The sequence below is a fragment of the Camelus dromedarius genome, chromosome 8 (assembly GCF_036321535.1).
Source record: "Camelus dromedarius isolate mCamDro1 chromosome 8, mCamDro1.pat, whole genome shotgun sequence".
Classification (NCBI taxonomy): domain Eukaryota; kingdom Metazoa; phylum Chordata; class Mammalia; order Artiodactyla; family Camelidae; genus Camelus; species Camelus dromedarius.
In genome coordinates, this window is record NC_087443.1 from 40,565,722 (window position 1) to 40,591,496 (window position 25,775).

The 25,775-nt window shown below is 40.9% G+C and overlaps 1 protein-coding gene across 4 annotated transcripts in view; it reads left to right on the plus strand.

The window, feature by feature from the left end:
• Positions 1 to 25,775, plus strand: part of RHOBTB1 (Rho related BTB domain containing 1) — a 116,468-nt gene that overhangs the window by 34,044 nt on the left and 56,649 nt on the right. For 2 of the 4 annotated variants that reach the window (XM_064488139.1, XM_031461241.2), the window contains one exon: positions 20,104 to 20,154. The gene's annotated coding sequence lies outside the window, so the exon portion shown is untranslated. Of the gene's footprint in view, positions 1 to 17,249; positions 17,322 to 17,744; positions 18,005 to 20,103; positions 20,155 to 25,775 lie in introns of those variants that run through there. The other 2 variants (XM_031461243.2, XM_010985775.3) reach the window with 2 other exon arrangements.

Below are 25,775 nucleotides of genomic sequence, written 5' to 3' on the forward strand. Positions count from 1 at the left end.
AATTTGGTCAATATTTGCTGAGCCATTTGGGTTTTCTGCATGGAGCACAGGGGAACGAAAACAGTACACCAATGAACAACCCTGAGGACATTCCTGCCATAACTTTAGGTCAAACCAAATGGTGTGGTTTATGTGACTGCTTGTTTATGCAGATTGCTCTGGCTGGAAATTACACATATTTGCAATACTTCCTAGGAGACTTCTGCCATCACATCTGGAGCCATGGTCTGCATTACAATCAAGACTTTATTGAGACTTTAGAAAATGGACTTCCAGTGCTAACGATACAGCTGCTAATTATTTATGATGGTCTAACTCTAGATTAGGAATGACATTATTTGTTTAAGTGCACTGAAACCAGTGGAGAGTTTAAGTGAAATTGCTCTGAAGAGGTAAAGCAGCAGAATCATAGCACTGTAGTGTACAGGTGATGTTTAGGAAGCCAGGACCAACCCAGGAAGGGGACAAAATTGTTACAAGTGGACCAGGAACCATAGCATCGTTATATTATTTCTATTTTCTCAGAATTGACTAAGCCAACTGCTTTTTCCAAGGCTGCAGTAAATAATCTTAAATCTTTATCGAGGGACAGTTGAGTATCTAAGTATTTGTCAAGTGGGAAACTTGTTTAGAACAAAATAGAAAATTACGACTGTTTGAAAAAGACCTAGACATTTATTTCAGACATTTTACAAGGGGAAAAAAAAAAAACACTATATAATTTGCTTATTCCCCTGGGTGTGAAAATTTCCCTTAAAAGGTTAAAAAAAATGCTTGTAGAAAAAGTACATATAAGAGCCAATATGGCCTCCTGATTTTAGTCTGCATTTGTGGTTTGTGATGAGCTATAAAATGACTACATTTAAAGCTTAATCATTCCTCTCCACTCTACCATTTCTGTGTGCTTATGCTTAAAAGGAAAATATAACCATTTTGTGTATTTTGATACATTATCTGCTTTTTTGTTCTGAAGGGTTTTATTAGAGGTCAGAGATAATCAGATGATTTTAATATTGGTTCCAACAAGAACTCCAGATCACTAACAGCATGTAATCAGCAGACATTTTCTATCATGGGGCTCATTTTGAACATTTCTACTCATGACAGTCCTACTATTGGATCTCAAGTGCAGAAACATGGCCAGTCCCCTTAAAAATACTATAAACAATCACTACACTTAATAACATACAAAGACATTTATAGAATAACCCATCTTACTTAGAATTTATAGATTTATTATAAGCACTTCTACACACAGTAACGCATTTAAACTTCATGCTGATCCTAGGTGGGTAAAGTTAAGTCCATTCCAGACATTTCTAAGAATTAGAGAGCTGGGGGTTTCCCAAGGTCACATAGCTAGGAAATTGCTGAGCTATTTCTCCAGCAAGGTCTCCCCCGTCTAAGTCGAGATCTAAGCGACATTCTAGTGAGGCTGTACTCAGATCATCATTGCATTCATTTTATCACACAAGGCTGCCTGCTTACATGTTGATGTAACAGACGCACAATTGTGCTGCTACCATGTGCCAGGCAGTGTACTCCAAGCACAGGTCTCCTTTTTAGAGAGGAAGAAGCAGAGCCCCAGCAAGTCTAACACACCCAGAATCACACAGCTAGTGAGCAGTGGAGCCGGGACATCCAGGGGTGTCCAACTCCAAAGCCACACAGCCTGCCGGAAAAGCACCTTCTTTTCAGGGCCACCATTATTCTAGACTGGGCATTCGCTGCCCTAATTGTTCTATTTGCAACTTCTGTCCATGGTTTGGTGCTACTTCTGCCCTGTATGTTTTCACTGAATAGGAGGTTTTCTCTATGCTCCAAATGCTGTTGGTGTGGGCTCTATGTTTCAAGAGCAACTAGCATGGCATGGCTAATGCCTCCAGAACATCCACAGAGGACCAACTGCAGCAGTGCCAGAAGCCCAGGGCCCTCTAAAAAGTGACAGCCGCCCCTCCTGTTCCTTTAGCTGGTTGATGAGTTGGAAGAAAAAGAGGTCCTGAGTAAAAGCACATTTGACTCTGGGTACAGGACAGAGTTAGGGACTTCCCTACCCACAAACCCAACCTCAAGTCAAGAAAGATAAGGAAGAGCCATAGAAAGAAGTTTGAAAAAGACTCCACAGTCCTGCTCTCAGCACTGTGGTCACGATGGTGACGGCAACTTCCCAAAGTGATAATAACAAGGTCAAGGCTGTTACAAGTGGTAAGCAATGCAGCAGGCAGTAGGGGTAGCCAGGCTTCCAGCACTGCTCAAAAGGCCACAGAAAATGCAGTTCAACTATGGTCAGTATAACTTCTTCAAGACTTGGGCTGTGACTGCCCATAAATAAGAAAGGGCCAGATGTACAATGGGGATGAGGTCCAAAAGTAACATCACTCAAAGCTCTCTCATGAATATTTCCAATTTGAATATTTGGTCCAACTGAATAGTTCAAACTCTCAGACAGATATTATGAATATGACTTTTGGGAAAAAAAAACAGTCATTTATTTGATACAATATGTTATGTTGCAAATGCAGATCATTAAATTTCCGGTTCTTATTTACAACTGGCAAAAACCACATGCCTGACTGTGGACGTCAGACTCTGTTGGATTACTCAGATAAACATACGATTTGATTAAATTCACCAGCATAATCAATAGGGGGCTCTGGTTGTTTCATTAATTACATTCTATGGGAAGTTCTATGAATGCATCATTTAATTAGATTTTTCACTTAGTACTTATCAGAGTATAAGAAATGTCATCATAGTTTTTTGCACATGGTAATGAAATCACTGGTACATTACCAAGATTAAATCATGAAAGAATATCTACCCTTCTGTTTTCCTTCCTGCTAAAGTTATCAAGCCTCTTACAAGACCACCTGTGACAGGCAGAATATGCAGAATTTCAAAGCTTTCCACAACACCTACCAATCTCCATGTCAGGAAAAAAAAAAGTAGTGTTTCCAGTCTGTTTAAAATCATTATGGCATTTTAGAACCTAATAATTAATTCTCAAAAACATTAATAACATCTACCCTTATTGAGTGTCCAACATAGGCAGTGCATGTGTTAAGTGCTCCACTTACATGATCTTATTTCACCCTCAAGGAAACACACTGAGGTTTCTTTCCATTACACCAAGGCAGAGGTCATACAGATGGTAAAGAACACAGCCAGTATTGAAATCCAGGTCTGACTTATTCCGAAGCCCATCTACTCTTTAATCCACTTATTTCATGGATGCATAATCAGGCCCAGAGGGGTAACCTGTCTTTCCAAAGGGCACACAGCTAGACAGTGGCAGACAAAACCAGGATTCAGGTTTCCACCTGTTACCCTTATTGCCATGAGCCATCACCATAGGCCTAAGCTGTTCAGCTCTTAATTTTGTTTTACTTCTGTTTCAGCACAGAGCAGCCAGTCTCAGAGACATGCAAGCAATACTCATTAGCACTGCTGCCTGTCATGTGTAGAGCAATCACACTTTTAATGGACTCTGTCTGAGTCCTTGCCTGTCTGCACAGCTCTTAAAGAGGTCTGAAGTTAATCTATGGCTCACTTGGAGTCAGCATTTGGCACATTTCCTCCAGCGGTAGAGTTGGATGTCTGTGGATTTTGCTTTCTCCCCTATCTCTGGAAACTCTCCAGAGAATGTCATACTGTAGCTCCTTGTTCCAAGACCAAGAATGATGACTGCTTCATAAAGAGCCTTCTACTTTGAACAGCACCAATTTGGGCATGTCTCTTCCTTGCTCTAAATACTCGGATAAAAGTTTTGACCGTGAATAGGTTCTGAATTTTATCGACTGTTTTATGTGCATCTATTGAGCTCATCATATGGTTTTCTATTCTATTAATGCCATGATTTACATTACTGATTTTTTTTAATGGTAAACCAACCTTGCATTCCTGATCACTTGATCTTGAAGTATTATTCTTTGTTAAGTTACTGGATTTGCTAATATTTTTATTTGCTAATATTTTGTTCAGGATATATAGGTTAATGCTCATGATGTCCTTGTCAGGTTTTATCAAATTATACAGCCTCATCTTGGTTCAAGTATGAGTCACACAGGCATTTGCATATATTAAAAGTCACTGAGCTTAAGATGTTGGACATTGTACTGTGTGTAAGTTATACTTCATGTAAGTACAATTTTTTAAAGTTGTTCAGATGGTTCTATCTTGTCCTCAAGTCAAATTGATTAGAATGGCCTCCAAGGCTTCTCTTCTGTCTGCTTGGACAGCTGGGTAACCTTTGTTACTTCACCTTGCACCATGGCCACCTAAGACTACATTTAGTTACTCAAAACTATTTTATTCTTTCACATTGTCAGAACTTTGATAATGCTCTTCCTTCAGCACAAAATGACTCCTCCATACCTTTCTTTCTCCACCTGGGAGAACTCCTTTTATCCTTCAAGGCTTAACGCAAAATGCTATTCTTCTAGGACACTTTCTGGAAGATTCTGAACCCCTTCACAGCCACAGGCAGAATGAGTTAGTCCCTTCTCGATGCTGCCATTGTAGTTGGCACACAATGTTCCAGTACAAAACAGATCATGAGTGTGAGTGTGTCCATCTCCTCTGTTAGGCTAAGTGCTTTTCTGCATCTTATCTTTGGGTGTCTAGGGCCCAACAGCACCCAACAGGAGTACTTGGCAAACATTTATTAAAAGAATGAATGCTTCTTCTAATGCAGTTGTGGGGAGGGAAAGAGTATAAGATGGTAAAGTTATGACCATTTTATAAAACCAATAAACAAATGAGTGAATGCCTCCTCCAAAACAATTTTGGGGGGAGGGGAGAAGAACTGGTATAATTATGTTTATGTATTGTTGCATGAAAAATTAACTCAAAAACTTGGAGGCTTAAAACAACCACCATTTCACTTACTTGCTCCCAATTCTGCAACTTAGGCGGGGCTCTGTGGGGACACCTGCTCCACATGGCATCATTTTGGAGTGGTTCAGCTAGGGCTGGAGGATCCACTTCCTAGATGGCTTCATTAACCTGGCTGGCAAGTAGCACTGGCTGTCAGCTGGTTGCTCAGCTGAGGCTGTTCTCTAGGGCTCGGCTATTAATCCTTAGGGCCTCTCTCCACATGTTTAGGTTAGGCTTCTTAATACTGGCAGTCCAACTTCTTACACTGTGAGTAGCTTCCTCCAAATCATACAAGCAGAAGCTGCCAGGCCTTCTTGAGCCCAGATCTGATACAGTTTCTCTTCAGCCACATTCTATTGGTTAACATAGGTCACAGTGCCAGCCTCCTCCAGGAGGGACTGCCCCAGGCAGAAATAATGAGAGGCATAGTTCACTGGGAACCACCAAAGTAACATGCTACCATAGTGAGATGTTAACCATATTAACTGTAAAATTGAAGCAATTTTTATTTTAAACTTCTACCCTTTCCTCTCTGTTAATGTTTGATATTTAGTGAGATTTTTCTGAAAAAAATTTGGAAATTCATATCTACACAGTCTTTTAATTCCAAGTTTTGCCTTAGAGATCCAGTTATGTTTACTCACCAAATAAAAAAACTTAGATCCTCTGACCTATGCATTATGAAGGTCCCAAACCCTTCTAAAACTGAAACTTACTGGGTTTCTTTTATAAGAGATCAGCTCAGAAACTGATTTGTAAACGAACTGAGAGTTTCATATTTTTATACTGGACAATTTTTCAGAAAATTTCGGATCACATTAGCATTCTTTATAACACACTGTGCCCAAAACAAAGTATTTTCAGGCTTCAACCTTATATATATATATAAATGGTATCAAGTTCCCTATGACTTCTTCCTTTAGAAAGGCTTGACTTTCCCATCTCCCTAAATTTGGCTGTAGCCTTTTTGTTCCTTGTATTGAGTCTTCTAACCACATGTTCTGAGGACTCAATTACTAACTTTTTCATCCAATTAATGGCGGGGTCTGTGTCTATTCTGGCAAAGCACAGAAAATACACTCACAAGTAATGTCTGCTCATAGTAAGTCCTTACATTTTGCAGCAATATTGCATAGTGGCTATGAAACTGGGTTTGGATTTAGGCTTAGAATTTTAATCCTTGAACTCCTCTTTCCAGGAATTTGATCTTGCACCAATGACTTAACCTCTCCAAACCTCAGCTTTCCCAGCTGTACAGTGGAGAGAACAGTACCTCATAGGGTTGCCATGAGGATTACATGAGATAAAGCTTGCAAAAGCACTGAATAGAGTGTCAGCCACATAGTCAACATTCAGTAAAAAATGTTGTTGTTATTATTATTATCATTAGACAAATTGTTAAGAATACTCTTTCCGTTATTCAGAAATGGATTACTAAATTTGCAATTGTCCTAAAATTGTCCTTGTTTTTTCCCTCCTCTACTTATTCGGTGGACCTGCCTTTTAGCATTGTCATTGTCAATTAGCATTTGATTCTGGTTGGTTTTAAGGCTGGGAGAAGGAAGGAATGTTAGTTGACTCCTAAGGCTTAGTGGTGGTCACACCACTGCATCAAATTATTTGGGAACAGTTGTAGTTACTCAAAAGAGGATTACCAGCCTACTAACAGATGAGGCCCAACTATAAAACTTCCGTAGAATCCCACATGATAGTAGTTCAGTGTGCTCACTGATAAAATTAATGGCTAAAAATTGTTACGAATTTTATAACGTGTTTAAATGAAAAATACCTCATCAACTATGATGGCACATTATTAACTTTCAAAATAGTGACATTCTTTTTCAAACAACAAACAAGCTTGGTGTACACATAGGTTTCTGTTTCCTTTGCAATCGAACACTGGACCCGTTTGAGTACGTACCACTAACAAGTTACAGATGACAAATTTAGACTAAGAAGGCTTTCTAACACTGGGTCAAGCTGCTACCATCTACATTAACTAATTACAGTGTTTTATAATCCACATTGTTGGTATATACTGAACTGGCTATTTAAATGAATGTATTTGTGCTGTGTAACCATAGCTGGCAATTAACTGTGGTTTGGGGCAACCCAGGACAGTTACTCCTTGAATAATTGACTACAATGACCCACATGTCCACCCAATCAGGAAGAAGCCTCTGTGTTCAACTGTTTGGAATGACTAACCCACGCAGCACACTGTTTTGGTATCATTAACTTAGATGTTCACAAAGTGTACTCGGGGAATACTCTGGATAGTTGATAGGTATTCTAAGATCACAAAGGAGGAGCCCAGGTCAAACAAGTGTGGACAGCTCAACACAGACTATTTCCCTCTTATAAATGCACAATTTACTTTCACCCGTAAATGCCCTGAGAAGCCTCACAGTAAGAAATGTAACTTCCTTTGGGTGGGGGAAGGGTATAGCTCGTGCTTAGCATGCACGAGGTCCCCAGTAAACTCCATTTAAATAAATAAATAAAAACCTAATTACCTCCTCCTCCCCCTAAAAAAAAAAAAAAAAAAAAAAACTTGAAGAGTTTATGGATTAAAAATTGTTTTAAAAAAAGAAATGTAACTTTCCTTAAGAAGAGGATAAAATATAAAGTATTCCTCTATCTCCCTTATTTATAAATAAAGGAATAGTCTCCTTTATTAACAGAGTTTCACTCAGAGCTAGTCCAATAGGATATACTTTGGGAAATGTTACTTGACTAATTTATTTCATCTCCTTCTCTTTTTAGTAAATTCACTGCTAGATAATTCCAAAAATGCTTCTGTCTACTTTCCTTCAATTCACTTTTGCTCCCCTCTCCTCACCCTTCCTGACCCACTAAATTGCCAGATTTAGCAAATGAAAATACAGGATACCCAGTTACATCTGAATTTCAGATGAGTAATGTTTCTAACATATGTCCCAAATATCACATGGGACAGCTGAATGTCACTGGGTGTCCTGTATTTTATCTAGCAACCCTCCCCACAAGTCGAATGAGAGCCATCAGTAATTAATGAAACTATCAGCTTAATTCAGTAGGAAGTACATGGAAAGGATTCATTCAGTGTTTGTTGAGAACATTTTTTGAGTCTTTCATAATAACAAAAGCGTGAAGCGCTTTTTGAGATTACTGTGTCTCTGGCCTTTTTATCATAATTTCAACATGAAGAGTGTATTCACTCTGGATTGCCATGAAGTCTGGTACTCCAGTCAGAGCACTTTCATTTTAAAGATGAGGAAACTGGGCCCCAAGAGAAGTGACTTGACTTGCCCAAGGAAATTCTCCCACAAGGATTTGGTAACAGCCAGTCTTGAGCTCTCATTACCTAACTCTCAAGCCAACGGTCTGAACTTCCAACCAAGCTGTCTTTATTGTCGTACACTGTGTCTGGTAGGGCCAAAAACTATCAATTCCAAAAAAAAAAAAAAAAAAAGAAAAAAGGTGATAAATGGGTTAATAAATGTTCTGAATAATAGTTAGCTAAGTTTATCATTTTAATTGATAAAATCACAATAATATTGAATACATTAAAATAAATTTAAAGTTTAAATTATACTGGACATAATTTTTTTTTACCATTCAGAATGCACTTCTGTATCTCCCAGTGTTTCTCCCCCATTTCTGTACAGTATGCTAGAGCACAAATTTAAAGAGAATTCCAGAGTTTCTTCCACATGCCTGTGTGTTTCTATTTGTAAACTACCGTTCAGGATATACACGCTTTTTTCCCACCCATTCGCCACCTCAAATGCATTACTGGAAGAAACATCAAGCCCAGCAATAGTCAAATAGTACAAAAGTAATGCTTATAAGAGCAACATGTGATGGGTTCCTTTCTACAGCAAGTAGAACTATTTATATTCACAGATGGTATATCATCTTTACTATTAAAAAGAGGTACTGTTTGGATTAAAGTACTGAAAACTGCCAAGAAAAAAAAGGTACTGCTTTTTGTTTTCTGTAAGTATCATATTTAGTACCCATCCCTCACAAATACCATCGTCCCTTCAGGTGCCATGTAACTTAGAAAAAGGAGTCAGACACCAGGCTCGTCAACAAGGATTCCAGATTGACCAAGAATTCAGAAAAAGCATTCCTTCTGAACTAACGAGCTCTTACGTGTTCAGCATATTCCCCCAGTAGACAGACATCAAGGATATTTAAACATCAAGGAATATTCTTTACTTGAATATAGGAGAATGATATACTCACTGGAACCCTAAGTCCCTGCCTTACCCATGCTGCCCATATACTTAAACTTCACAATCCCACCATCTGTCAAAATGGGCTGTATTTTTTCTGCATAACCGTCCCCTCTTATCTCATCAACCTGACACTGCTGGCACAGGGTGAAACCACTGCAGTACCCCACTTGTTCCATTAAAAAGTGGAGCAAGAATTTAATTTCTCAAGGAACTATCAAGGAATGAACTAGAGATTGCATTGCATGGTTTTCCATAAATTGTGTTTTCTGTGACATGGTGGTGAGGTCCTAACACTCACAGACAACTGACCCACAGGTGTTGGCCAGCTTGTCAAGGACCCTGCAAGTCCTGAAGTTGTCATCTCATAACCATAAGCTCTCTTCAGCTCTACTCAACCTTGAACTCCCTGAGGTTTCTAAGATATGAAGTATTAAGGAAGTTTACCTGAGGTTTGCGTGATGTCATACACTGTAATCAGCATTACTTTGAAGAAGAAATGGTAAATATGAAGTGCTAACTGTATGAAAGTAGACTTCCTCTCTATCAGGCATTCTGATTTAAGATGAATAACTTTGATATTTGACCTCTGGCAAGTGACTTGAACTTTCTGGTCCTCAGTTTCCTCATAAATGAAACAGGGATGATGGTGGTACCTCCTTCATAAAGTCATTGTGAGGAGTTAAAGAAAGTTGCATGTAAAAGCATTAGCACCATGCCCAACGCATGGTGGATGCTCCCTAAATATTAACTAGTATAATTACAGATTAAAAAGTCAGGTGGTGATCCTAGTGTTTATTACTATTATTTGTGCACACTAGTACCTTACCTGTTTATTACACTTTAATCCTTGCAAAATATTTTCATGATTTAAAAGTGCCCTTTCATGGATGATCAGTGTCATGTTGGCAGTGGTTACAGCAGAACAAATAAAGCCACAAAGGATAATTTTCCCTTAAAACTGCAGCTCTGTTGTAAGTCACACAGGTAGCCTTGTATATATTAGTAATTAGAAGAAGTTATAATTAAGGAGCCTTGTCAGTTTTATTATTCATCTTTATTAAAAACCATCCACCATGGGCTTTCTTGCCAACAGTGCTGTTCAAGGCACCATAGGGACAAAGACACAACACGTGTCTTCACCAGAGCTACAGGGTCCTCTAAAATTCATCCTGTGATGGGATGTGCGATTTTGTTCCTGACCCCAAGACTTATCAGCTTACGTCTACAAGCTGAGAGGCTGGGCTCCTTCAACGTTGATGATAACAGTATTTAACTGCTTATATTACTCAAATGTGATGCAGTTAACTACCTGTCCAGAAAGGGGAGTTCACCAACTGGTGAATAATAGGCCCTATGAAGTATTTAGGTAAAGAAATATTTACAGAGCTAAGGAGAGATTGCAGTTGTGTGCACAGAGACATGGTCTTGACTCCAGTGCAAGGAGTCAGGACCTCTGTGCTTTTAGATAAGAAACCATTATGAAAGCAGAAGTGGTGACAATCAAGAAAAAGTTTCACAATTCAGCTTTTTTTCCAGGGTCTGACTGGTCTCCTTCCAGGTCACTGAAGATTCTTTTTAAAAAACTTGTATTCCTTTTAAAGTGGTATCTATGCACAAGTCAGTGTACTATGCACTAAATTCCTTCAGAATATTTACTTTCACTTGGGCAGAAGATCAGGGTTAGAATTCTGGGTTAGACAGAGTTCTGGTTCCCCTCTGCTTACAGAGATAAGTCACCAATCCCCTAGTAAACTTCATTCCCCCATCTCTCAGATTTGATAATAATTCTCAACATTGCCATGAAGATTAAGTGACGTGTATATTAGAGATGCTCAGTAAGCAGAAATATGTGATATGAAAATAGGTGGAATTATTTTTCTGAAATAGGCCCTGTGTGTGTGTGTGTGTGTGTGTGTGTGTGTGTGTGTATAGTCCATTTATTTTTCTAATTTCTGCATGTGGTTTCGCTCACTTCTATCGCTGGGGAGAGGAGGGACGCAGCAATTGCGAGTCACTGCCGGAGTGAAAACCCTCAAATTTCAAAGACTAAACTTTCTACCTTCCTGGAGAATTTGGTGGAGGCAATTCTGTATAATACTTACAGTCAGCACTAGGGGATGAGTTGTGTGACTGCTATAGTTCCTATATGACTGATCTCTGTTACTCCCAAAGGACACCCTGTGCTGCACCGCACTTTTAAATGGCCTCATGATGAGTCATTTTTACACTTACCAGTGTGCATGGTTTCACATTTTATAAGACATTTTCCACAAACATTATTTCATTTAGTCCCCTTACCTTTTTATAAAGTTATTAGTCCTGTATACAGAAATTTGAAATACAGTGGATTAAGGGACTAGCCCAGAATAGCATGACTAGTTATTAAGATGGCCAACACACAACTCCATTTCCACCACCCTGTGCTCCCTTTATTGTGTGTTTGGTTTTCTTTTTTTAATTGTTTCTTTAAGAGAAACATAGTCTTGTATTTTTTGTATGAAACAGTTGGTCAGGCAAGATAGCCTTAAGCATGCTATAACACATAAATCTTGTCATTTATTTTTAATTAGGTAAAGGTGAAGTCTAACATTAACACTTTTTGTAACATTAGGAACACAGCTTATTCTGAAATTAATGTCTCTTTCACATGCAGATTTTTTCCCAGCACACAATCCTATTATCACTTTTTTTTTTAATCAAAGATACACATTGTGCATTAGACAATACTTTTTTCATCTTTCTAGAGGTGTGACATACAGGTTTTAAATTAGTAACGCCATACTAAGCAAAGCCAGACAGAGGACAGGGAAGGCTGTTTGCTACCTCCTCTTACACATGCAGATCTAGACCAGGGAACGCCATCTTGTGAGAGAGATTTTGACAGGAAGACGCATGTACTTAGAATTGTGGAGCTTGCAAGGTCATATTTTTACCAAATTAGTCCCACCGCAACAGAAAACCTAATGAATGGATCCATGCAGAAAGGAGTTTATGCAAACCTGCACAAATATAGTTAACATTCTATAAGAAAAGGATGCCTTTTTGTCTACTTCCAACACATGGCCTATAACCATTGGTGCCCAGGAATATAGCAACTCTAATGTAAAAAGCATTTTCACCTTCATAGAACTGACAAGCAAGAAGCACACTATACTTAATGCTTCTGTCTTTAAATGAGTAACCAAGGAAATGCCAAGACTGGATCCTCTAGATTAGCCTGTGTGTTCTTCAATTTAAAAAAAAAAAAATTTTCTTTTAAATCATGCTTTAAAAAACAGCTTCTCACACAACATTGTAAAATGACTATAACTCAATTAAAAAAATGTTTAAAAAAAAACTGTTTCTCCTAGAAACTGCGTCAAGATCAACAGGAATAACTGGACTTCAAACCCAAGACTAGGGGTTAATTTATACTTACAGCTTTTAGGTAAAGGACATCCCTGTTCAGTTGATTTCCAAAACCAAGACCAGCTCAGATTTGCCCAGGACAGGGTGGCAGAAAATAGGGACTTCAGAGACCACAAGACCTGGGGCGAATAACACCTTAGATAAATTCCCAAGTAGCCAAAACTCCACACAGCTGGACTATTGGGCTAAAGGGTTTTCACTCTACCCAAGAGAAAGATTCGTGCCAACCCTGCCTGTAGAATTTGGACAGAAAGGGTTGCTGATAGTAGGTTCTTCCATTTTGCTGTCAAGACAGGAAAGCTAGGGAAGGGACCCCTTATGGAACGCTGGACACCGTCAGGCCCCAGAGCAGTCTGACCTCTGGGAAAAGCACCTAAGCTGGCGAAAGCAGAGTTCCTGGACACAGTAAAGTTTCAGGAGAAACAGAGGTTTCAGGAGGGTCGGTTCATTTTCTTTTTATCCCTCAATACCGCACATTAACGAAGAGCCCCGGAACAGGGTCTGTCTTACCTCCCGCCGTCATTCGCCGGAGCCGCACGCTGCCTCCTGCCGGCTCTGTCCAGCCAGACCCACAGCCCGGAGGCGGAGGCGGAGGCGAAGCCCGGCTTCTCCCCGGCACCGGGCGCGCGAGACGATCTGTACAAGCAAGTCGCCCCTAAACCACGGCTTAAGTTCAGTGCCCACGGCCCTTACTCAGTTCTGTAATCCAGAAGCGATTCTTCAAAAGCCAGAAAACCCGAAAACATAAGCCAGCATGTCACTATGCTTCCAGCCATCTCATCTTTAAAGTACCTCAGGGTTGCTGGCTGTTGCGAAAGTCGCCATGTTAACACCAGGAATCCACTCCGACAAATGTTTTTCAGTATCTTTCTACCAAACACATCTCTTCTTAAATAGACATGGATGAGCTCATTCTCGTCACGTCTTCAAACTCTGGTAGTGCTTGTCCATGAAATTTCTCTAGAACACCTAGAAGTCGCCACCCTTGCTGCTCTTAGGTAAAGGTCATCCCTGTTCACTTGACTTCCACAGCCAAGACTAGCTCAGATTTCCCCAGGACAGGGGGCAGAAAATACGAACTTCAGAGACCACAAGAGGTGGTGTGAACACCTGACTGATAATATCCTTTAAACAGCCAAGCAGAGCATCAAATTCTACATCCTAGGAGGAAGACACGAACTGTGCAAAACGAACCTCACCTCACACTTGAGATGCAGCCAGCACGGCATCGCGGGCACGCGGGCAGCCTGCGGATGTGTCGGCGTCAGCGTCTGCGCCTGCGCGAAGGTCCGGCTTGTGCACGCAACGCTGCGGCCTCGTGCTGGGCGGGCTCTGGGTTTCGGTTACGGACCGCTGGAAAGCGAGTTTATAAAAATAATCCCGAAAAGACCCTCTCTATACAAGTTTTACGTAAGTACTTAAGAATACTTTATGCAAATACTTGAGAATATTCTCTATAAAACGGATGGCAATAGAAATGTTGAACAATGGTGACTGAATTGAAAATGGAGTTATCTTGAAGTAATAATGTGCAATTTGAAAATAGTATGATCCCAGAATATATTTTTGAAAGAAAACCTCTTAAAACTCAGTAATATTAAAAAAAAAAAATCCAAGTATAAAATAGCCCAAAAACATGAGCAGATATTTCAGCAAAGAGGAGAGATATGGATGGCATGTGGGAAGATGTTCAATATCATTAGTCATTTAGGGAAATCCAGATTAAAACCGAAATGACCTGTCCCTACAAAACTATTGAACAATTGAACTTTTTAAAAAATCGTGACAATACCAAGTGCTGGTGAGAATGTGAAGAAACTAGATTTCTCATAGGTTACTGGTGGAAATGTAAAATGGTACAGCCACTCTGGAACATAGTTTGACAGTTTCTTAGCATATGACCCAGCCATGGCATTCTTGAGCATTCATCCCAAAGAAATAAAAAATTAAGTTCACACAAATAACTACAGTACAGTGTTTACAGAAGTGTTATTCCTAATAGCAAACTACTGGAAGCTACTCAAAAGTCCTTCAATGGGAAAATAGATGAACACATTCTGGTATATCCATCCACTAAAAATTTACTCAGCAATATAAAGAAATGAACTATTGATACATGCAACACCCCACATGAACCTCATAAGCATTACGCCCAGTAAAAAAAAATGTCCATTCAACCTCAAAGCATTACGTAAGTATAAATATAAACATCAAAATGATAAAATTCGAGAGATGGAAAACAGATTAATGGTTGGTAGGGGGATGCAAATACCAAGAGTTAGCATAAAGAAGTTCTTTTATGATAATGAAACAGTTCTGTATGTTGACTGTGGGAATTTTTTTTAATCTTCTGACTTTGGTAAAGAATTACCATAAAAGGTAGTTAAAAGTTTTTACACCACTTTTGTGCAGTACAATCCTGAGTGTTTAAATACACAGTGTTGGTTTAATTAAGCTTAAGTACCAATTTTTATATTTATTAAAAGTGAATGGTATTGATTTTATTAGCAAGCAACAATCTTAGTATACAAATGTGGATCATTTTGTGGTAATAAACAGGAACAGGAATACATTTGTGGCAGTTATTCAGGGGATTATTTGCTATTGTATCTTTTCTCTCCTTTCCTGTTGGTAAAACATAGTCTGTATTCCTTACTGCATTTTCTCCAACCTTTCCAAAATCAGGGGTGTCATGTGTAAAATCTAAAAGCTACATAGCACCATTGTGGCAACCTCCTCCTCAGATTACTGACCTGATTTGGAAGGACTTCCTAAAATTAACTTTTCCTCTGCCACACCTGAAATATCATTTACAATAATTTATTTTCCTGGAAGTTCTTCTGGTCAGTTTCCCTCAGATATAGGCATGCAACTGGGTAATTCTATGGTGACTGTTTGTCCTTTACTCCCTGTAGAAGAAACGTCCTTTGGAGGTCTGTCTGAGACTCAGTACCTCCTAAGGGTGAAGGGCAACATCTGATCCACACCTACCAACTGGGGTCTCTGTGTAGGTGTCTTTCTGGTTCTACCACCTACCTGCTGCTTAAACATGCCATGTAACTCTTTTTAATTTATAACTGAGGAAATGAAAGAAACTGAGAAAAGGCAAGATGTCAAAAAATCAGTGATAAAATATGGCCTTGGTACAGGCTGACCCAGGTGCAAATGCAACTGTCAGAATCTTAGAAAACGACTTACTTCTCTGGGCCTCAGTTTTCTCACTTATAAAATGGTTATGTTAATAATGGCGTCTACCTCATTGGTCGTTGTAAGGCTTAATTGAGAAAAGGTGTTTGAAATCTCCTAACCTAGCCCATCACATGCCACACCTGAAGGCCATAATACATGTTGATTGCTGTTTCTTTTGAGTTGCTACACTATTTCTTGGTCCCCAGGGCAGTTTGAAGAGAAATGGCTTGCAATAAAGAGGACTGATTGCTAGGAGTGAACAGGGTTAATTAACTTTACCCCAGGAAATGTGCTCTGGAAAAAAAAAAAAAGTATATTGATTAAACCTTTCAAAATGGAGTAACTTTTAAATAGAGTAAATGAAGTTTGTTTTATGCCAAGTAAATGATTACACCTTCATGTATCTGTCCGGAATTTCTTAGAGTAGACCCCCATACTTGACTTACCATTGTCCTATCTTCTGAGTATCAAAGATTGGGGACTGATAACTCCATTTCCAAAGACAGCCCAGTGAGGATGGCTTAAAGAAAGCAGCTAGCCCTTAATATCTTCCCTTGTAAAAACACTGAATTTTATTATGTTCTGGGGTCTCTCAAGGAGTCAGAGAGCATCAGTCAAGATTTTGTCAACAAAGGGAATATAAATGAGTGGGGAAGAGTAGGAATATCCAATGGACTAAAACTCATCTGGGGATCCTGGAAAGGGAAAGTATTCCATCTGGGAAACTAAGGATGGTTTCTTGGAAGAAACTGAGGGATAAAGGGGTTTGTTGCATTTATAATTTTTTTAATGTTCTGTTTCTTGAGGGATAACACAGAGATAGCACTTGCAATAAAGTATGGCTCCCTCTTTCCCAGCCCTGCATAACCTCAGGAACCCGTTACCTGAGAACTCCGTGAGAACTAAGGACACGTTATTGCCATCTTTGTATCCCCAGCCCTTAGTACACAGCCTTCTCGATAAAGGTTTATTAAATGCGTAAATCCCTTTAGGTAGCTGAACATAGCGGTAATTTTATCCCCTAATTGCCTCTTTACAGGCTGGGAATGAGGAGGTTTAAAGCATACGAATTTTAATACGCTGACTGTAAGCTCCTTGAAGGCCAGCACCTAGGTTGGTTGGGTTCATTGTCACAGCCTTAGAGCTTGATAGAGTACCTGACATACTGTAGGCATTAAATAATTATCTGTTATGTGATTAAAAACCATTCCCCTCGTGTCCTCGGAGTTAACAGCCTAGAAGAGTGAGAAAGAGTTCATGAGGAAGGGCGGATTGTCGTGGGCATCCAAGGATTCCTGACCACTGATGAGCGGCCAAAAGCCAATTTCACTTCCTCATTCAGCCATTTGTAGGAGGTTGTAAATCTCCTCCTTACTCCGGTAGGGGCAGCCAATGCGTCCTTACGCCCCCTGCGGGGACCCCATGAGCCAAATCACAGAGGAAGGTAACCCAGAGGGGGGAGCCCGCCAGCACGTGCAAGCGCCCAGGGCAGGAGGAGACTGGACTAACGCAGCCCTTAGTCAGCAGCTGTGCTCGATTTTGAAACAAAAGCCAATGTCCTTCCTCCCTCAGAGTCCGAGGCCGGTCAGCTCCTAGGGCGAAGAAGGCCGTGCTGCCCAACCGGTTAGTGGCCCAACTTACTTTTCCAGAGCTTGGGACAAAGGGCCAGCAGTTACACAGGAATGAGTGGGGTGTTGGGAATAGAGGACAGGGGGCACAGGTCGCCCTGCTCCTCCCCTCGCGGCCGCTGGCTAGAAGGGCTGGGGTCTCCCATGCTCTGCGTACGTTAACCCCCGGAGGCCCGCTTCCGAGCCCGGGGCCCCCCAGGTCTGCGTAAAGCCGAGGCACCTTTGCACCCGCGCCCCGGCGCACAGACAAACCAGGCCCTGGTTTCATGAATGAAATCCAATCGTGTGGATATAAATAGCCGCGAAGGCTGCTAACGTCACAGAGCAAGCGGCTGCCGCCACGGCGGCGGAGCTGGGTGCCGAGCTCTCCGTTCCGCCCGGCCAGCCAGCCTGGGAGCGGGTGGGGGCAGGAGGAAAAGGGGAGGGCTGGGAGGTGGAAAGGGGCGAGCCCCTCTGGCCCCGGACAGGGAAGAGCGGCCGCGGCGCCGGGCGAGCCCGCCAGGCGAGGCAGTGCCATGCTGCCTTTGTGCAAAGTTGGGCGGCGGGCTGCACGCCGCGCGCAGGGGCCCCGCACACCCGCGACCGCGCGCAGTCGTGGCTGCTGCTGAGTGGCGGGGGCCCCCCCGCTCCCCCCGGCCCTTGAAGGCGGAGAGAGCTCGCGTCTCGCTCGGCTTCAGGGTAGGTTCTGTGTCGTGAGTGCGCTATGCTATGAAACTTCTTCTTCGAGCAGCCTCCGCGGAGCCCCCACCGCCCCGGCCCCGGGGGGGTGGCATGCGGGGGGCCCGGGGCCGCGCTACCCTGCCGGCTGCGTCCCGAGAGACAGTCGTGGGACGGAGCTGCTCTGGGAGCCGCCCTCGCCTCTCTGCGAGGCCGGGAACCCTCTCATCAGAGGCAAGCAGAAGAGATTTCTAGGAGCGCCCGCACAGCCGCACCCCTAAGTTGGAGCTGAGAAAATGCACAATAGGCACCCTTAGCAGGCTGGCTGCACCAGGGAGGGGGTGGCGCCGCGCCGACCAGAGTACTCTTTCCTTCGAAGGACAGTGGTGGGGAGCCAGAGGAACTGAAAAGGGGGACGCTAGCCCCTTTGGCGCTTGCACCCCTGTAAGAGTTGACTGGTCAGCCCACAGTTTGGCGCTCCCCACCCCCAGCCCCGTGTCTGTGGAGTCTGTTGTGAGTTGCTGTGACAACAGTAGGAGCTGCCATGAGGGGCTTGCAAAACACCTTACCTTGTCTCTGCACGCTCAGCTTTCCGGGAGAAAAACAGGGTTGGGGGAGGGTGGGGAGGAAGATGTGCAGACAAGGGAATCCAACCACCTCTACAAAAAAAAAAAAAAAAAAGAAGTGGAAGGAAGGCACAACTATGTAAAAATATATCATTAGACCCTACTGCTAGCTCTGCCGTTTCTATCCTCAGCAGTATCAAACATGTCAACTGAGGAGCAATGTCAATATTTAGACTTGGACAAGCCAGAAAGTTAGAAGGGAGCGCCAAGCGCAGGGTTTTGACTTGGCTTTGCACGTCAGCACACAAGCTGTGCCTTTCGAGCTGACTGTACACATTTGCTGGGGGGGGGGGGGGATGCATGAAGACTGATATATATACTCAAAGGCACCCAGACCTAGGAAGATCTGGGAAGTTGAGACCAGAAGAGTCGCCTTGACTTTGAACTTCCCCCAACCTGTGCTGTTCATGCAGCTCTGCTGGACTGCAGCCAGAAGCTCAGCTTGAAGTTTCACTAGTTTGGGGCTCCCCCAGCACCAACCCGCCGTGCTGCATATTCTACACTGTACTGCTGTAGCCCCTCTGAACTGCAAAAGTACTGTTATCAGTAGTTTTCATCTTTGTGTAACTGTCCTCTCACTATCCGTGTATATAAATAGCTGATAGGCTGTTTGTTTGGTTTCAGCAAACTGGGCTTTTCTAAACATACACTGGTAAGTTCATTTGCAAACACCCTTCAGAAATTTGGAATTATATTTCATTTTCAATAACTCTAGATACCTAAGAGAGTTGCTAGAAAATAAACATAAGCTCTTTTAAATATAAATAATGTCTGCATACTGCTCCACAGGTGGAGTGGGCAACAAAGTATTATTAAACTAGGTTTCCTCTGAGATTCCTGGATCATATTTGATCGTATTAGTGGGAAGGGGATTTAACTTGTTCATCCCAGTGTGGAAGACTTTGAAAAATGATTAGGAAGCAGTAAAATCACGGTCAGTATTCTAAACTTGTCCATTGTTTGTTGTTTTCCCAAATTTTGAAGGTCGTGTAAACTTAAGTACAGAGGGCTGTGTGTGATCATAGAGTTGTAAGTAAAAGCACGGGTAATTTGATGTCGTTGGCACAACATAACTTATTAACTATGCAAATATAATTTAATAGGAAAAAACACAATCATTCGGACTTTTACTTAAGAAAATACTGTCTAAAAATGTTATTTTGGAGCATGTCCACTTCCGTGACTCCTGTATTGTAAAATGCCTGTAAAGTTTTCCTTGTTCATATTCATGAGTTTGAGGCTAAATGCTTTTTTCATATCATCCCTAAATGCTCAGAAATATATTTTCAGAAATGCAACAGAAAGTTAACTTAGCTATTTCAGGATGTCTCTGACCCCAAGAAATGCCATTTTAACACTGACACTTAGCAAAAGTACAGCAGATTCTGCCCTTTGGGGGCGGGGGGAAACGATGTATGCTGAAAATGTTAGTGGCTCCCCATGTGCTTCTAGCAAGCAGCAGGATTTATAAAGTTATTTCTCTCTTTTATGCAGGTAAGTCCAGCAGTGAGCAAGGTGTTCTGTTCTTCACTTCCAGCGAGCCAGGTCAGTGTCTTTGTGCAAACCCATGACCTATTGGTGACGTCCTGTGTCTAATTCTGGGCCTAGGCCTACATTTCAGAACAAGTTTCATAGTCATTTGTCTTAAAACAATTTGTCTTTGTCATTTCTGACTGACTCAGTTATGAATATCATAATTTCAATGATTATTAAAATTAATCTATTTACTCTGTGAGTTCAGTGGTACTAAAAATGGGCATTGAATCAGGTTGTTCTTGATGAGACTTTTTTTTTTTTTTTCTACTTTGGGGCTCCAAGTGGTGCCAGAACAGCTGAGGATACTAGGGATTTGGGTGCTTGATAATGAAGATTTTACTTCTAATCTTAGTGCTCTAGGGCTGAAAGAAAATTGATATAATAATAGTTAACATTTTTGAACATAAACCAAAGTTCAGGTAATGTGCTGCATTCTTTACATTTATGTTCTCATGCTGCATCAAAACAAAAAACAAAAACAAATCACTGTGAGGTGAAACTACTGTCTTGATCCCCAAAGGACAGGTGAGAAATTGAAGGTTCAAAGAGATTAGGCCATGGGTTCAATTCCTGCTTCTAATAAATGGAAGAAATAGTTGTTTGTTTTTTTAAGTTCTGTCTTACTCCAAAAACTAAATTCTCTAGTTGGAAAAATCTTCTCCAAGAGAAACTGGAGCCAGGAAAGGTGGTAACTTGTCTAAGATACCTTGGTAGTTACAGCTTATAACATTCAATGGCATAGCTGTTTAAAAAAAAAAAATTTCATTCTTTTAAGTAAAACAGCAAAAAAAGTATTCATGTGTACTTTCTGGCATGGCACCATGAAAAATCTAAGAAAGTTTTTTTACCATGGGGTCTCCGGTCTTACGGATCCTACAAACAGATTTTAAAAACAAGATATTAAACATTCATGTAGGAAAAATGAGAAAATAAATCAAGATCATACCTGCCAAAAGTCTGAATTGAGGGTCAACAGTACATTTATGAGAAGTTCAGCATTTTCCACTCTGTGGAATTACTCTGCAATTCCATGTATGCATGGGAAAAAAATTTTTCCAAGCACATTTTTACCTAGATAGATAATTAAAGGGTGAGAGTTAGGAGAAAGACAGAATGTTAAATTTCAGCCAAAGAGGGAGAGATTATGCATTCATTTAGAACCACTGAATTACAGTATCTCAGGCTCAAGATGTTATTGCTTCAAAAGCATTGAGAGCTGTCTGAATCTGCACAGCATCTTTGAGAAAGCATTACAGCTTGGCATGATGCTTAAGAGTACTGGATTCCTTGTGAAACCTCGGTTTGACTGAAATGTGTCACATAGATAGATTTGGATACATAATAGATAAACCCCAACTAAAGTCCTGAAAATGGCCGGTATTTAAAGACTAAGCAGGACTTTTTCAGTTTTTGCCGGGGTTGACAATCTTTTCTTCCCCCTCTTCCATGCTCCCTTCCTACTTTTTGTAGAATAGTTTGTTAACACTTGTTAATGCTTCTCAGGGAGTATTATATAAAGGTGTAATAAAAATGAAATGAATAAATTACTAAAGAAAATCTTACTATGTCATCTTTTTAATATACTGAAACCCCCAACTGAAGCTAATAACCCTAAAAGCTTAGTTAAGAGATACTTTTAAGCATTTAAAGGGTTGTTATAAGCTTTCCTTATAACAGCTTTGTCCTGTAAAAGTTGTTATATAATGTATCATTACAAGATATACCTTAACAGCACTATCATACTGGGGAGATCCCACTACAGCATAAGACCTCACTATCAACTGATACTTGCTTAGCTATGACAATGGTGTGTTGTAAATTATCAGTATAACAACTATAAACCTATAGTTACTTAAAGAATAAAATTATACTCTGAATCATATAATGTTAGCACCAAAAGAGACCTTAGAATTAGCACAGTATCTCTAATAGTAATTTAATTAGCAATCATTTGTTTGCTTTTTTGAACTTCAGAGGCTTTGATTAATGTTTTGATTTATCCCAAAACATCTTGGAAATATTTGAAATGTTACTATGTTTTTCACTCAGGAAATTTACCTGGAGAAAACAGAGGAATTTTTTTTCTTTCATCTTTCTATTGATCTTCCCTTGAGAAAACAGGCAGGTCAATCTCATTTGAAGCCCTCACTCTGGCTTCACCTAATAGGGTTCAAAGAGTACAGGTGACTTGAAGCTGGTCCTCGTGTTCATCTTCCTTTCTCCACCCGGGCTTCCCATCAGCTTCACGACACTAAAACAAAATTTGTCGAGGGAAGGAAAAATAAGTCACAAAGAGTGTGATGTATGCAGGAAAGGGCAGGAGATGGGAGAGTGTTTGAGTGGTGGGGGAGGGGTGGGGAAAGGGAGTGCTTGGGTGGGGAGGGCAAGAGGCTGTCACTCAAATGGATGGGATGTGTATGGATTGGTTATTTACATGTCAGCATCAGAAAGGTTTGTCTTTGTAGTTTATAAAGAAAGTGAATTCACTCCTCCTCTTCGTAGAATCTCTTGTTCCTTGTGCACATGGGGCAGAAACTGGGAAATGGGCAAATAAAGACACTAAAATGAAATATGAGTATGACAGCTGTTCTTTCCAGGGGTTCCCAGACACCCCTGCCTTCAAATCCTCCCTCCAGCTGTTCCATCAGGTACACCAGGATGTCTCTGGTAAGGTTTATCCACTGAGAGGTGAACTAGAAAGTTTTACAAAGAAAGAAAGAGGTAGATATCACTAGGTCAAGAAGAAGCATGATTACATTTCTCCATTCTGCACCTGAGTTTATCTATTGCAGAGGTTAGTGCAAGTTCTCGGTGCTGATGAGGTTACACTCTCAGGCTCCTTCCCTCTGTGAAGAAATTCCCTCTAAACTATTACCGAACCATAGTCCAAACCCCTACTGACCATTGGAGTAACAATAACCAGTTGTTGTTATGCTCCTACTAGGTGCCACTTTACTGCATTACAGCTAATGTTTTTTATTAATTCCAATTTTACAGAAGCAAAAAGGAAACATATATTAAGTCAAAGAACTAACTGGAGATAGAGCTTGGATTTTCACAGACATATGACATTCCAGGTTACTCTTGCAGGTAGTAGAGTATAGGAGTTAAGTAATTATTTTTGTGGGGTTTTTGTTTTTTTGGTTTTTATTTGGTAACTTGAACCACACAGCAGTCTCACCTGGACAGATCTATTAACTCTTCAGGTCATTTCTAATATATTATGATGGGAGTCACAATCTTCAACAGTTGAGTCAGGGAGGGTTGAATCATGGACCCAGAAAGGTCCAGCCTCATGTAGGTAGAAAAAAAAAACCAAAAACCTATCATCCAAAGAAGCAATGTCACTTACCCACTCACATAGTTACTCAGTGACACAGCTGGAACCGAACCCAGGTTTCCCAGGCCCAGCCCAGGGCTCAGTTCTGTTACATAATACTGCCTGAACTATGCCAAGTCTTCTAAACCCTCCAACTTAGCCAAAATTACAATGATCAAGTTTGAAATACATCTGAAACCTAATACACATCAAGAAGTGGGTGATAGGAGGATTCCAGCAGAATACAGATATGGTGGGCACTAGGAGAAACCTCACTTATCTTCACTGATGCCAGTATAGACAAGTTCTTTCCCCTCATTCAAAACATAACAGCCTCATACTCTGATGCCTTCCAAGCTGTCTTTTGTTGAGATACCTGTTTTAATCAACTGTGGCGTTTTTAACTTTATGGAGTTCTGGCTTTTTATTAACTCTGTCACATGGGTGAAATATTTCTTTGGACCTCGTTTTGCTTACCTGTAAGATGGGGACAGTATCAGCCCTCCTCAGAGGATTCCAAGGGTGTTATGAAATCACACATGTAACACAGATAGCAGGTGCTCAACGAGGGTGAGTTCTCTTCTCAGCCTTGCCAAAGTATCTCAAGGGAAAATGTAACGTAACACATGAGGGCATTCTTATCATTTTGCTGCTAAATGTACTGGAGTCACTCGAATTCTGATATTGCAAGGGATGATTACAGTAACCTTTTTTCTTGGGTAGAAACAGGCCGAGTGGTATCTCTGAGTACCAGTGGCCTGGTCACAATTACATTTGTTTTCTTCACACTCTAGGGTTGCCAAGGTTCACTTGAATTATTTTATTGCTTCAATTTTTGCCACAAACTAATACCAAGCTCGTCTTGGAGATTTGTGATTCTCATTTCCTTCCAGACACTGTTTAAGTCTCTAACGTGTTTTCCACGTAGACCTTTGCATCTCAAAGCAGCTACTATATTTTCAGCCGAATAACTAAGAAATATTTCCAGAGAATATTGTGGCCAGTAGAACATTTTTGCTTTCAATTTCAAAGCATGTGAGACTTCCCTCCCTTCATTTCAGTTAACTCTAGGATTGAATTGTTTCTGTGAGCAGGCCCTGTCTTTTCTTTTTGTCTTGGGTTGCTGATTGATATGTTGATGGGAGAAAGTGTACGCACTGCAATTTCCCCCTTTCACCCTCAGCGCTTGATAGCTACCCTGGCCTAAATTACATCTCTGGGAAGTGTTTCCTCACACTCCTGTCCCCAGCTGCCACACTTTGTCATGTGGCACTTGCTGCCCCGTTTTGGATTTTTGGAACGAAGTCTTTGGCAATATGTCCCGTTCATCACATACATGGAGGAAAACTACTGTTGTGTTGTCGGGTTTTTTTTTCTTACTTGTACCGCCCCCCCCCCCCCCGCTTTTTTTAAATTAATAATCCAAGTGGCCTAGAAGAGCCTTTATTTTCCTATTGGCTCAGTTTCCCTTTTCAGTATTTGACAAATGTGTACTGCAAGATGTGTGTCCTTCTCTTCAAGTTGAGAGGTAGCGATTATGCATTTTCCCCAGTGCGATGGTTAAATTGGTGCAAAAGGCTTAAAGATCACCTTATTACTTGTCTCAGACTGGTTATATAAGTTTCAGTTCCTACCGAGGAGTTTATTTTTAAAGCAGGGCTTCTCAAACTTGAATGTGCGGATCAGTCACCTGGGCATCTTGATACAAATACAGATTCTGATTCAGGAGTTCTGAGGTGGGACCTGAGGTTATGCATTTCTCACAGGCTCCTCACTGCTGCCAGTGCTGCTGGGCTGAGGACCACATTTTGAGTAGCGAGGCTCTCTAAAGTTGCTCTGTCTTATGCTGAAACTCACGTCTTAGAGGCTGAAAGAGGGTCCTGTCTTACTTTGTTTGCTTCTTTCTGAAATCACAGTAGAGAGTCATGGAATCTTAAGCATGACAGGGATGTGCCGGTAAGTCAGATTAGCTCCCTGGAGAAAAAAAAAGAATGCCTTTACGTGCATGTATAAATTGATTATAAAGGTTACTGACATAAAGAATGTGTATAGCATACAATTTTTAAATAATAATAATAAAATAAAAAGTGCTCTTTATTGGAAATTCCATATAGCTAACTGGGTTTCACAAAATGCTTGTTGGTTTTGCTGAACTCATCTATCTATCCTTTACCTGTAGTACAATTGATGAAGGAGTGTGATTCCCAAGTAAATTCTGGCTGGTATATTCCTTTATGTGAATGAGTAAGACAAAAGTGAAATAACAAAGACTGGGTCAGAACTGTGCTCATTCATCAAAGATGAATGATTT